The sequence below is a fragment of the Pectinophora gossypiella genome, chromosome 6, assembly GCF_024362695.1.
Source record: "Pectinophora gossypiella chromosome 6, ilPecGoss1.1, whole genome shotgun sequence".
Taxonomy (NCBI): Eukaryota; Metazoa; Arthropoda; class Insecta; order Lepidoptera; family Gelechiidae; genus Pectinophora; species Pectinophora gossypiella.
In genome coordinates this window covers 4,979,075-4,991,645 of record NC_065409.1, presented here as the reverse complement: position 1 = coordinate 4,991,645, position 12,571 = coordinate 4,979,075, and the positions used below count along the sequence as shown (strand labels likewise).

General features: G+C 35.9%; 2 protein-coding genes across 2 annotated transcripts in view; one reads left to right on the top strand and one right to left on the bottom strand.

Moving 5' to 3' along the window:
- The window catches only part of LOC126367464 (cerebellar degeneration-related protein 2-like), a 91,384-nt gene that overhangs the window by 37,696 nt on the left and 41,117 nt on the right, over positions 1-12,571 (bottom strand). The gene's annotated exons all lie outside the window — the stretch shown is intronic.
- The window catches only part of LOC126367509 (serine protease inhibitor dipetalogastin-like), a 30,996-nt gene continuing 25,699 nt past the window's right edge, over positions 7,275-12,571 (top strand). The window contains exon 1 of the transcript XR_007566494.1: positions 7,275-7,407. The gene's annotated coding sequence lies outside the window, so the exon portion shown is untranslated. The remainder of the gene's footprint in view (positions 7,408-12,571) is intronic.

Here is a 12,571-nt window from a genome sequence, read left to right as displayed (position 1 = left end):
TAACAATAATTCTAAGATAATTCCGTCTTAAACTACTTTAACAGTTTCATATGATTTCGATTTTACGTGGAAGAATATAAAAGTATAACGATAACTATAAAGTCATAAATAGTCGCTGATGTCGTGAACTGACGTATCTGCAATTTTTAGCAAAACTGATTTCCACCTTTTACTATGGCAGTAAGATACAATACACTTTAGCAAAAAAATACAGATACGTCAATTAGCAAAGTCAGCCACGAAATATAGTAAAAATGCGGTAACAAATTAGCTTTGAATTCATTAAAAAAATCGAAACGATACGAGCTCTCTAAATTTAAATTTAAATTATGAAGTGGTTTTATTATTTATTTATTAGACCAGTTGCGAATAATGACCTTATCGAATGCAAGCTTTAAATTACTTTATTACTTTGGAAAGATTCTTACTAGGGTCTCATAAAGATGTTTATGATAAAATACAATAATGGTGCTATAAAAATATATCTATTAATCTGATTTAATACGTTTCACCGTATACCGATAACGGAAGGCTATTGATAATTATGACTATCTCATAAGATAATTGCAATTTATTCGCGTGGCGAATTATACAGGGTGTTAGTGACATCGTAACAAAAACTTTGAGGGGTGATTGAGGCCATGATTCTGAGATGATATCAAGTGGAATTTTCCGTCGCAAAAGTATGGAACTGAAAATAATTAAAAAAAAACACAAAAATTTTCATGAATATTCAGACTGAAAATTCCACTTGATATCAACTCAGAATCATGGTCTGAACCATCCCCCTCAGTATTCGTTACGGTGTCACTAACACCTATACCTACTTGTATGGCTACCGTATGTACTTGTGCGGGGTGTAAGTGACATCGTAACGAATACTGAAGGGGATGATTCAGCTGATTATTCTGAGTTAATATCAAGTGGAATTTTCCATCGCAAAAGTATAGAATTGAAAATAATTTTAATAAACTAAAAAAAATCATGAATTTTTCGTCGCAAACTAACTCAGAATCATGGTCTGAATCATCCCCCTGAGTATTCGTTACGATGTCACTAACACCCTGTATTGCGCCCCAACTATCACAGATAGATGAACCACAGTAAATTATAATAAGCTTAGTAACACAGGGTGTTAGCGACAGCGTAACGAAAAAAACACTAAAATTTTCATGAATTTTCCGATAGAAACTTCCACTTGATATCAACTCAGAATCATGATCTGAATCATCTTCCTTAGTATTTGTTACGATGTCACTAACATCCACATGTACTCTACTCGTATGGCTACCTGTACGTACTTGTATGGGGCGTAAGTGACATCGTAACGAAGGGGTTCTGAGGGGTTCATTATTCTGAGTTAATATCAAGTGTATAATTCAGCTCATATCAAGTTAAAGTTTCCATCGAATAAGTATAGATTTGAAAACAATTTAAAAAACAAAAAAATCATTAATTTTGTGACGGAAAATTCCACCTGATATTAACTTAGAATTGGTCTGAATCATCCCCCTAAGTATTCGTTACGATGTCACTAACATCCCAAATAATTCCAAACAATGGAAAGATGAAAACAGCGAATTGTCGAAAATTCTGTTACGTAATTTACAGATGACTTATAAGCAGATTAATATTTAAGCGTATCTACATCTGATAATCAGAAGATATTTTATAGATTATTTTGAGACATTTTAAACTCATGGGAACTCAAAACTACTTGCAGTACCTGTTGGTATTGATTAGTGTGGTGTCCAAAAATTATGACTGTGCGTGAAATAAACAACATTTTATAAATAATATTTTATACATTTATTGAAAACAATGTACTTATTAATGTAAACTTAAGTATAAGGTCCATTCTGAATTATACCTACGTGAATGTGTAGTTTAGCTTTTAGACTTAAGTACGCATGTGTGAATCCACTATACATCCTAACCGACCCAGAAAGTAACTGTAGCTAAACCAGAGGTTGATATTATGAGAGAAAGATAACTTTTTTCAAACCCCGCAATAGCGTGCGATCCACGTGGGACTGTAATAGAAAATGTTATTGTTCCACTTTTACACACTTTTCTCTGACAACTAAATTGCTAATGTATAGGAAAGTGATACATTTTTTATGGAAAATGTATAAGCAGATGAGGTTAGCGATATCGGATTTTCAATTTACTGCTAAGATTTATTTGCTTTACGCCAATTACAGATCAAATTGCGATGGATTTATTTATGATTTTGCTTCTTTTGTCCATTTGCAACCATCCGTCCATTTCCATAAATATATTGTATTATGTGCAATAAAGAATAATTGATCGATTTAATACTTTTGATCTGTCTGTAGATTATAATGGACAATTGACAGTGAAATTAAAAATTGGCAACGATAAAAATGTATAGGATTGACATAAGGTGACAAAGTGACATTTCAAGCTCATATTTTTTTATTGTCACTGTCGAATGTCATAATCGTTTACAACTTAGCTACTTAACTCCAGCCCTGGCGGCACAGCAGCCGAGCGTTTAATATCAAGGGCTTTGACTAATAGCCGTACAACTTCTATCTACGTAGATAACATTCGCTGCGTTTATTGGTCGAAGCCCTTGATATATATCGCGCCGCGCGCGGCGTGGTTGTCATGCAGACCCTGCTAGTTAACATCCAATAACTGCTACCTCATAGCAACAGCAACAATTAAGTCACACGTCTTATATTCTACTTATTACCGCCGACAACACGGCAGCACACGCCAGGTCAATTCTAAACAATGAACAGACGGAAATAGCGAATTGTCGAAAATGTTGTTACGAAACAGACAGATGTCTGATAAGCATATTAATATATGAGCTTATTTACATAAACAAAGCATCACGCCTGTATCCCGGAAATAGTAGACTTTCATACTCGTGAAGCTTATTTTTAATATACTTAATAAAAGAGAAGGTGCAGGTCGTATCGTATCAGGAGGTGAAGGATTTGGCGGGAAGAAGAGAGGAACGGTGGTTACTCCACCGACAAGAGCGCAGATCTTAACCCTTTCACGGACAGAGATCATGGGTCATTGATGGTTCATAATAGGGAATATGGCACCTTGGAATCGGAACGTCATTAGACGTTAGGTCCTTGAAAGTGTTAAATAATGAGAGATACCTTAAATGCTGAACTGTGCCGAGAGCATCTGGCGTGTTTCATATAATGGCTATGTAGATAGTATTCGTAAAGTAACTGATTAAGTTTTAAGGTCGTCTAACTGAACTCACATTGCATTAGTCTTTCTCACACCAACGAATCTTGTACTAGACTTGTGCCAGTCATATCTAGTCCTTATTTACAACTTTCGCAATGTCGTCATCTAATCTAGGTTGTATATCATATTGCATTAATCTTCGTAATCATTAATATTAATTTAAATTCAATCATATTCCAATTAGGTATATTCACGACCAAGTTGAGTGACAAAATGGTAATAGCCAATCTCAAATGCACCTATGTCTGAAGTGTAGAATATAGTTACAGTATCGCTATCATATTATTTATATATCTCTTACATATTATTATGTATGTGTTAAAAACAGTATGCATGAGTTATCAGTAAAACATCACATCATTCGTTATTCATTTTACGATAGATGACTTCTGACTAACAGCCTCCGTGGTCTAGTGGTTAGAGCGTTAGGCTCTCGATCTGGAGGTCCGTGTTCGATTCCCGATAGGGACATAGCCGTAAAAACACCTCCACCAACCCGCATTGGAGCAGCGTGGTGGAGTATGCTCCATACCCCCTCCGGTTGATTGAGGGGAGGCCTGTGCCCAGCAGTGGGACTTATATAGGCTGTTTATGTACGTATATGACTTCTGACTACACTGAAGGTTATTTGACCGAAATACGAATCTAAAATTAGAAGCCAGACTAACACCCTTCGGCCGCCTAAGAAACCATTGCTATGTAACCAGTTACATAAGAAAAAAAATGTCTTGCTACGAAACTAGTTACGTACATGATCAAAAATCAATCTCATTTTACTTTTCGACTTATTTTCGAATTTGAATTATGAATTAAGCACAATGGTACCACGTTTGAGCGCTTTTATTGATGACGTCACAGGATAGTTTTTCCATACAAACTCCAAAGAAAATTTTCGTAAACACTTTGAGTAAGAAAAGCATGGTCAAGAGTTTCTTTAAACGGTATGTATGGTCACGAGTATGACCATGACGAGTATATGTGTACACTTTGAAACCATGTCACATTAACTTTTTTGATAAATTAAACCGTAAGTCTCATTAAATGTCAAATATGATAGAGCGACATGGTTCTAAAGTGGTTACATGATAGTTCACATGACTGTACTCTACTTACATCCGCTTTATAAATCGTTTCGTTGATTTTCTTATACAAAACAGAAAAAAAGCCGTCTTTAGAATGAAAGGCACACTTCCAATTGTTTAATTGTTACGTTATTTAGTCGTTAATATAAGACAATAATGAAAGACTTGTCAGAGAAGTTATTTGTAAGTATCTTAAAGCTTAATCGATCAAGAATTTTGTTGACTCATTAATCATTTGGCGAACACAATTACAAGAGAATTACGCGTCGCCTATTATTTTTATGTAACGCTCTTTAAGTTCTGGTAATGTTGTTTTGATAGCCGCATTATATGAGGAGGTTTGGATATATTATCGTAATTATAGACTTAAAATAGAAAAAAAGAATAGTAGTAGATTATTGGAATTTCAGAAAGCTTCAACCATGACACCGTTTGATCTTTTGACATTAATAGACGGCCTCCGTGGTCCAGTGGTTGAGCGATGGGCTCCCGATCCGGAGGGCCCGGGCTCGAATCCGGGGACATATCACAAAAATCACTTTGCGATCCCTAGTATGGTCAGGACATTACAGGCTGATCACCTGATTGTCCAAAAAGTAAGCTGATCCGTGCTTCGGATGGCACGATAGGCCGTTGGAATAAGGAATGAGTGTCACTGTTTGGATGGGTAAGAATGGTCTCTATGGCACCCACTAAATAAAAAAAGCAATTTTAATTTACTTAATATACTAACCATACATATAAAAGCAGTTTTCATTGCATTTAACATGATTAAATTCTACAAGTTTTCTATAAAATCGAGTATGTATGAATATTTCACAACAGATACTAGTTACTGGTTATTCCTGTTAATTGCAAGCCTGGCCTGGGTGTCAGTAGTCAAGCTTCAAAGTGATAACCGTTAATTTATATCACTTAAGTACCATGTTATTACATTTTTCACGCTCCATCAAAGTACAAGTAGCTTAGTGTATTACGTATCGCGGTTGGTAACAATGTTTATGCGAGTTTTGATGTTATTGATCTTTTTAATCGACGTAAAATTAAATTTTAATTGAATTTTATTTAAGTTATACCCGTCCTTTTCTTATCCACCGAAAAGGGAAGGGACGGGTGATTGACAACTGTTAATTTTAAAATGAATGAACGAATGAATGAGTAGCCCGTGCGAAGAAAATACCCGGACGAAATCCCTCTGATATGCAGCCCGTTTGACGAGTGCTGTCAACATATGTCAGGTTATTGAAATTCTTTAAATTTCTGCATAAAATTGACGTGTGTTCCTTAAATTTTATGCCTGTCGATTACCCGTTTCTTTCTTTTTCGACGGATAAGAAAATGACAGGAATAACAAAATAAACTTAGATGGTGTGTTTTAGAATTCATACCATTATGTGATTTATTTATTTGATAACAATAACTGCCAATTACGGGCGCACGTTGATGTCTTTTGTATGGAGCTTAGAACAAACTAGATGAAATTATCCACTTCTTTCCTCAAAATACAATTATTATTATTTTGCAGCGAATATATTTTCTCCGACTTACGGATTGTTTTAGCTAAGTAAGAATAATTTCACGCTTACGTTTTCCTTATATGCATACGACAGCTGTTTAGACAAAGGAGGCGCGCTTTCCCCGATGTATGTAACTGATACACTTAGTAACATGATAGATGAGCGTTCCAAAATCTATGTCCACAATCTTAGTCACGGTATAAGCATTTAGTTACGTAACAAGTTACCAATTTACGTTTTAGTTCGTGCCTAATTAGCCGCCTCCAAATATGAAGCATGGTCCATTCGGTTAAGATACAGATTACGTTGATAAACATCTACAGTTTATAATACTTACATTTCATAACAGGGTGGGTAGAGCCGCAAGTCATCAATAAAATTACATGTGGCCAGAGGAGCTCGGTGGCGCAGCGGTTAACGCGCTCGGTCTTTGTTGAAGTTAAGCAACTTTCGTAAAGGCCGGTCATAGGATGGGTGACCACAAAAAAAAGTTTTCATCTCGAGCTCCGTGCTTCGGAAGGCACGTTAAGCCGTTGGTCCCGACTGCATTAGCAGTCGTTAATAACCATCAACCCGCACTCGGCCCGCGTGGTGGTTTGAGGCCCGATCTCCCTATCCATCCATAGGGAAGGCCCGTGCCCCAGCAGTGGGGACTGTAATGGGCTGGTGATGATGTGGCCAGAAGTGAGTGGATACCCAGGATATTCGTTCTACGATAGATAAAATATTACGCGATGATGGATCATCAGCCTATCGCACAAATGTTTGAATAAACGTTTTCTCTCTCTCTCTCTCAAATAAGTACTAATTATTTGTATTCCAAATTTTTCAGCCACTATCCTACCCACAATTTATTTTATTTTGGATTTTTACCCTTGTCCAGGGATACGGGTGAAGACCTCAACGGATGCAGGCGGAGATGGGAGCCAATGGTACGGCAATGCAGGACCGAAGAAGCGAGTCAAAGGGACTGTAACCTGGAACCTGACAGAGGGCAGCAGTAACTGTTCAGAGGCGGAGGACAGGAGTCCCAGTACGGCTCTGAAATAGACTACTCTGGGCGCCATCCCACTCGCGTCAGACAGAGTACTGCGGGGCGGAAGGCGAGAGGGAACCCTCTGCCATATTTTTCCCTAAAAAGTAGCATGGAGAATTCTACACCGCCAAGAGCGTGGGTTTTAAATTAGTGATGTGATATTTTTCAGAAAATCTGGTAAATCTATAAATGTACATGTATAGACAGATATACATATACAGGGTGTTGTTGACATCGTAACGAATACTGAGAGGGATGATTCAGCTCATTATTCCGTGTTAATATGAAGTGGAATTTCTTGTCGGAAAATTCATGAAAGTATTAATGTTTTTTTTTTTTATATTTTCAGTTCCATACTTTTGCGACGGAAATTTCCACTTGATATCAACTCAGAATTATGGTCTGAATCATCCCTCAAAATTTTACGATGTCACTAACACCCTGTATATCTGTATTAATTTCATCGCCCATTATTTTTGAAGAATGAAATGAGAAGAAGAAGAAATGAAGAGAATGAAATGAGTTTACAGTGAGTAATTATAAAATAGAAATACATATTGAAAGATACATTATGAATGGAGTAGGTACGTAGTTCAGTAGGTACATAACTCATGTGATGAATGACTTTTAGTCGATAACAAAACCCACACAATTGCTTAACTTTGTCTATGGCTACTACTGGGTATCTTGGGAGTTGAGACATGTCGTATACTAACTAAAACGTATGCAACGTTACAATCATATTAGTTTATTGACCATTTCTCACCATTTACCTTGACTAAACCGTTGAATGAAACTTCAAAATTGAGATGTTACCGTGTAAAGTGTCTATTAACAAGACATTGCGATGTTACTTAAATATCTCCGAACGTTTTTTGTGTAATGAGTACACGCTTCGCTTCACCGTAGACCTATTACATCGGTAACGATTAGAAGAATACATGTGTCTATAAGTTGAGCTTATGATTAACTCTTTCTCGTGTACAAGTTAATCAATCTGTTTTACGCAACTATTAATGGATCTTTTTAAACATAACAAGATAACATAACATAAGCTCGCGTCTAAATCCCCATTGGGTTAGTCAAAGGTACATCCATTGCAAGTTGAACTAAGTAACCTCACCGAGCTCTCTGTTAGACCAACGTGATAGGTGGTGAGCCATATCGTCGTTTATAATGGTTGAGTCAGCTGTGATCTTTTTAAAAACGTTTTAACACTCGCTGATATACTGTTAGTGACTTGGTGAGTGAACAGCTCATTATAACATAGGTACATATTTTTTTAATCTTTAATACCTAATAAATAAATATGTAAACCTGTAGTTTCAATTTATTTTTTAGTTTTTTGTAGTTTTAATTTTTTTTGTAGTTTTATTTATTTATTTTATTTGTAGTTTGTTTTTTGCAGTTTTTTTTTGTTTCTTTAGTTTTTAGTTTCAATATTAGAAATCCGGGTTTTGTATGTGTGTTTTTGTGTGTTGAATGTGGAGGAAACAAGATAAGTGCGTCAGGATCGGATCAGCTTACCCCGGTGGGAAATAGGCATAAGTCTATGTATATATATACATCCGCTTGTTCACCTGTCAAATATACCATAACATTGTTTTTATCAACCCAAACAAATATGACAGTTCGAAGTGAGACAAAGTTGAATGAACCATAATGAAACTTACGGTACTTAATCAAAAGTAGGATGCGTAGGCGACAGTATTTTATTTAATGACGATAATGGGATTACATTGACACTACAAAAACAATGTGTAATAAAAACAAACTGTTTATTGTGGTATTGTTTTGTTTCTAAGCCGGCGTCCACTACGCTCGCTATTTCAAATATTTATATATTTAATTTGATATTTACATGATGTTTTTTCTCAGTGGTACCAACATAAATAAACTCGCGCTCGTAATTCATATGGGGTGGACAGATGTCATGAAAGAAGACCTGCCATTCTTGATATTAGCGAAGATAGATTCGATAAACCTACTGTATAGGTACCGTGACAAATTTAATTCAAATTCAAAAATATTTTTATTCAGTTGGTAACATAGTTACACTGAATCGTCATTTTTAGTCAATTTCCACGTGCTCGATATAATAATAATAAAAATGAAACTTCGGTTGAACTTTGCTTCTCAAATTATTACTAAACATATATCACTGATTTTTTTTTTGAAAGTGACCATGTTTCACCTAACATTCTATCGACTCTTGACAAAAACATAGTGACAAAAAGTGTTAGGAATGACATTTTTTCCAGCTTGTCGTGAACCATACATAATCATGTAAGGTCACGAATTATCTGAATTCTGAATCACATTCCAAAACTGAAATGTGTCATAGTTATATGAAATACCTATGGGGCACAATACCCACAAATGGGCAACGTGCCCATAGCTGTCTAAATATAGGGTAAAAAACCAACGATGTTAGAATATGTGATTAGAATGTTTCATAGTTATATGAATACCTATGGGGCAAAATACCCACAATTGGACAACGTGCCCATAGCCGTCTGAATATAGGGCAAAAAGCCCACGATGTTTGAATATGGGGTGAAACCCCGCGAATGGCCTCCAACCGCCCCTTACAGCCATCCCTGTCCACTCAGATTGCCTTGATAAATTCATCTGATTACCTGATAAATCACCACAACGATATTACCTACTGCAATGTTTTACTGTTTGTTTTACTATCCGTTTTACTGTTTACTGTCTGTTGTTCTCTTTATCGATTTGTATCGGATAATACAAATATACCATAACTGATATCTAAGTAATTAGGACAAATATATAAGTATTATAAGACTTAACTGAATATTCTTCCTGTTATACCTGAAAACACACTGTTTCTTCTCTAATCTGTTTCTGAATAATCTGAATATTCACTGACCTCTGTTCTCTCATCCGAAAACACACTGTTTCTTCTCTAATCTGTTTCTGAATAATCTGAATATTCACTGACCTCTGTTCTCTCATCCGAAAACACACTGTTTCTTCTCTAATCTGTTTCTGAATAATCTGAATATTCACTGACCTCTGTTCTCTCCTCAATGCAATTTCATTTGCTCCCTTTGTCGACCTATACCAAATAATACAAATACCTATAGCATAACCGATATCTAAGTAATTAGGAAAATATATAAGTATCATAAGACCCAACCGAACACTCTTCCTGCGCATCGACAGGAAGCCTGGTAAAACCGTTGTTGATTGTTATATCCGAAAACACACTGTTACTTCTGCTCTGATCTGTTTCTGAATAATCTGAATGTTCACTGATTTCTGTTCTCTGTTCTAATGCACTTTCATTTGTTCTCTGAAAATTATTTTTTTTTCGTAATGACAGCCCGCCAAAAGCATCAACTTTTTTCTGGCCAGTATTGTTATGACATAAATAACCTACAAATCGATTACTCACTCGAGTAAAAATAAAATCGATATGATGTATTTTAATATTATTATGAATTTGATTATTTAAATTCGAGAACTGATTACAGTTCGAGACACTGCCCCGACGCGAGAATTATGAAATACACCTGTGTTTTGATTAAGTTTAGCATTAAACTCTGCTGTAGGTTTTGAGTAGACTGTGCAAGTTGCTGCTTTATGTTCGGAACAACTTGAGCAACGGCAGTTTGCTGAATTAGAAACTCTGGTTCATTTCTCTGTCCTGTTAATTTAGCTGAAGCTGTTGTTGATTATGAGACAGCGCACTGACTGAAAATTTGGCTGATGTTTTTGATAAAAATAAGCAGATACGTCTATTCTGGGTAACTGGAAAGTAACAGTAACATCACAACTTAATATATCTAATATCACAACTTTCTCCAGATGATGTTGGTATGTTTGCTTTGTGCTGACAACTAACGACTGAAAAAGGTCTAAAAATCGGAGGCATTCCAATTTGTTGCTACTGAAGGTACGGCTTAATAGAGGGCAATTAAGCTCTCACCTGAATATCCTGATCTGCGACTGAAGAGATCGAGGCTGCTGATATCATTGACAGCTCCCTGGTATGCGTCAGCGTATGGTTTACCTCATTGAACTGCTGTTTAATCTTCTCCAACTCCCGAAGCTCGTCAACAACAAAGAACTCTTAATTGTACTGAATAATAACCTGGAAGGCATCCACTAGCTGTGGATAATGACTCCCGGATTGCTTCTGCGCCACTGATAGCACGATTGTTGATTCATGTTCTATAACTGTTGTATATGAATTGGTTAATATATGATATTTAATTGAAAACTTGGTCTTAACTCTTAGCAACTGGTTGGTATTCCTTCTAATGACAATACTTACTGACTATTTCGAACATGTTTACACTGAATTTTTGCAATATAAATTGAAGTAAAACATAATAAAATTTGTACCCCAAAAACATAAAATCAATGAATCAGTACTTTTCGAAACTCGTAAATGAACTGACTGACAACAAACTTAACAACTCAATTCAACTGATCTGATTTCATGATCTGATTTATGATTTGTTGATATCTGGTATAGTCAATCTGATTTTATGTTGATAACTGGTATAGTCAATCTGATTTAATGTTGATAACTGGTATAGTCTATCTGATTTAATGTTGATAACTATCATGGTCAATCCGATTTGATGTTGATAACTGTTATGGTCAACAGTTACATGGTCTATCCGATTTGATGTCGATAACATTAACAACTGGCTTCGTCCTTCTGATTTATCAACTGATTTGGTTGATCTGATTCGCAAATAATCTGGTCAATCTGCTTTGACAACTGATTTGGTCCATCTCATTTAACTACTATTATTGGCCCATCTGATTTGAGTCAACTGATTTAACAACTGTTATTGGCCCATCTGATTTAAGTCAACTATTATTGGCCCATCTGATTTGAGTCACCTGTTTTAACAACTGTTATTGGTCCATCTGATTTGAGCTAACTGATTTAACAACTGTTATTGGCCTATCTGATTTGAGCCAACTGATTTAACAACTGAATTGGTCCATCTAATTAGGTCCATCTGATTTAACAACTGAATTGGTCCATCTAATTAGGTCCATCTGATTTGATGTCAACTGTTCTGTATCTACTGATTTTGTACTGGGTATCATAACACTAAATTACATGTTCAAGATATCCCAGCATCTCCACCATGTCGTGAACCATACATAATCATGTAAGGTCACGAATTATCTGAATTCTGAATCACATTCCAAAACTGAAATGTGTCATAGTTATATGAAATACCTATGGGGCACAATACCCACAAATGGGCAACGTGCCCATAGCTGTCTAAATATAGGGTAAAAAACCAACGATGTTAGAATATGTGATTAGAATGTTTCATAGTTATATGAATACCTATGGGGCAAAATACCCACAATTGGACAACGTGCCCATAGCCGTCTGAATATAGGGCAAAAAGCCCACGATGTTTGAATATGGGGTGAAACCCCGCGAATGGCCTCCAACCGCCCCTTACAGCCATCCCTGTCCACTCAGATTGCCTTGATAAATTCATCTGATTACCTGATAAATCACCACAACGATATTACCTACTGCAATGTTTTACTGTTTGTTTTACTATCCGTTTTACTGTTTACTGTCTGTTGTTCTCTTTATCGATTTGTATCGGATAATACAAATATACCATAACTGATATCTAAGTAATTAGGACAAATATATAAGTATTATAAGACTTAACTGA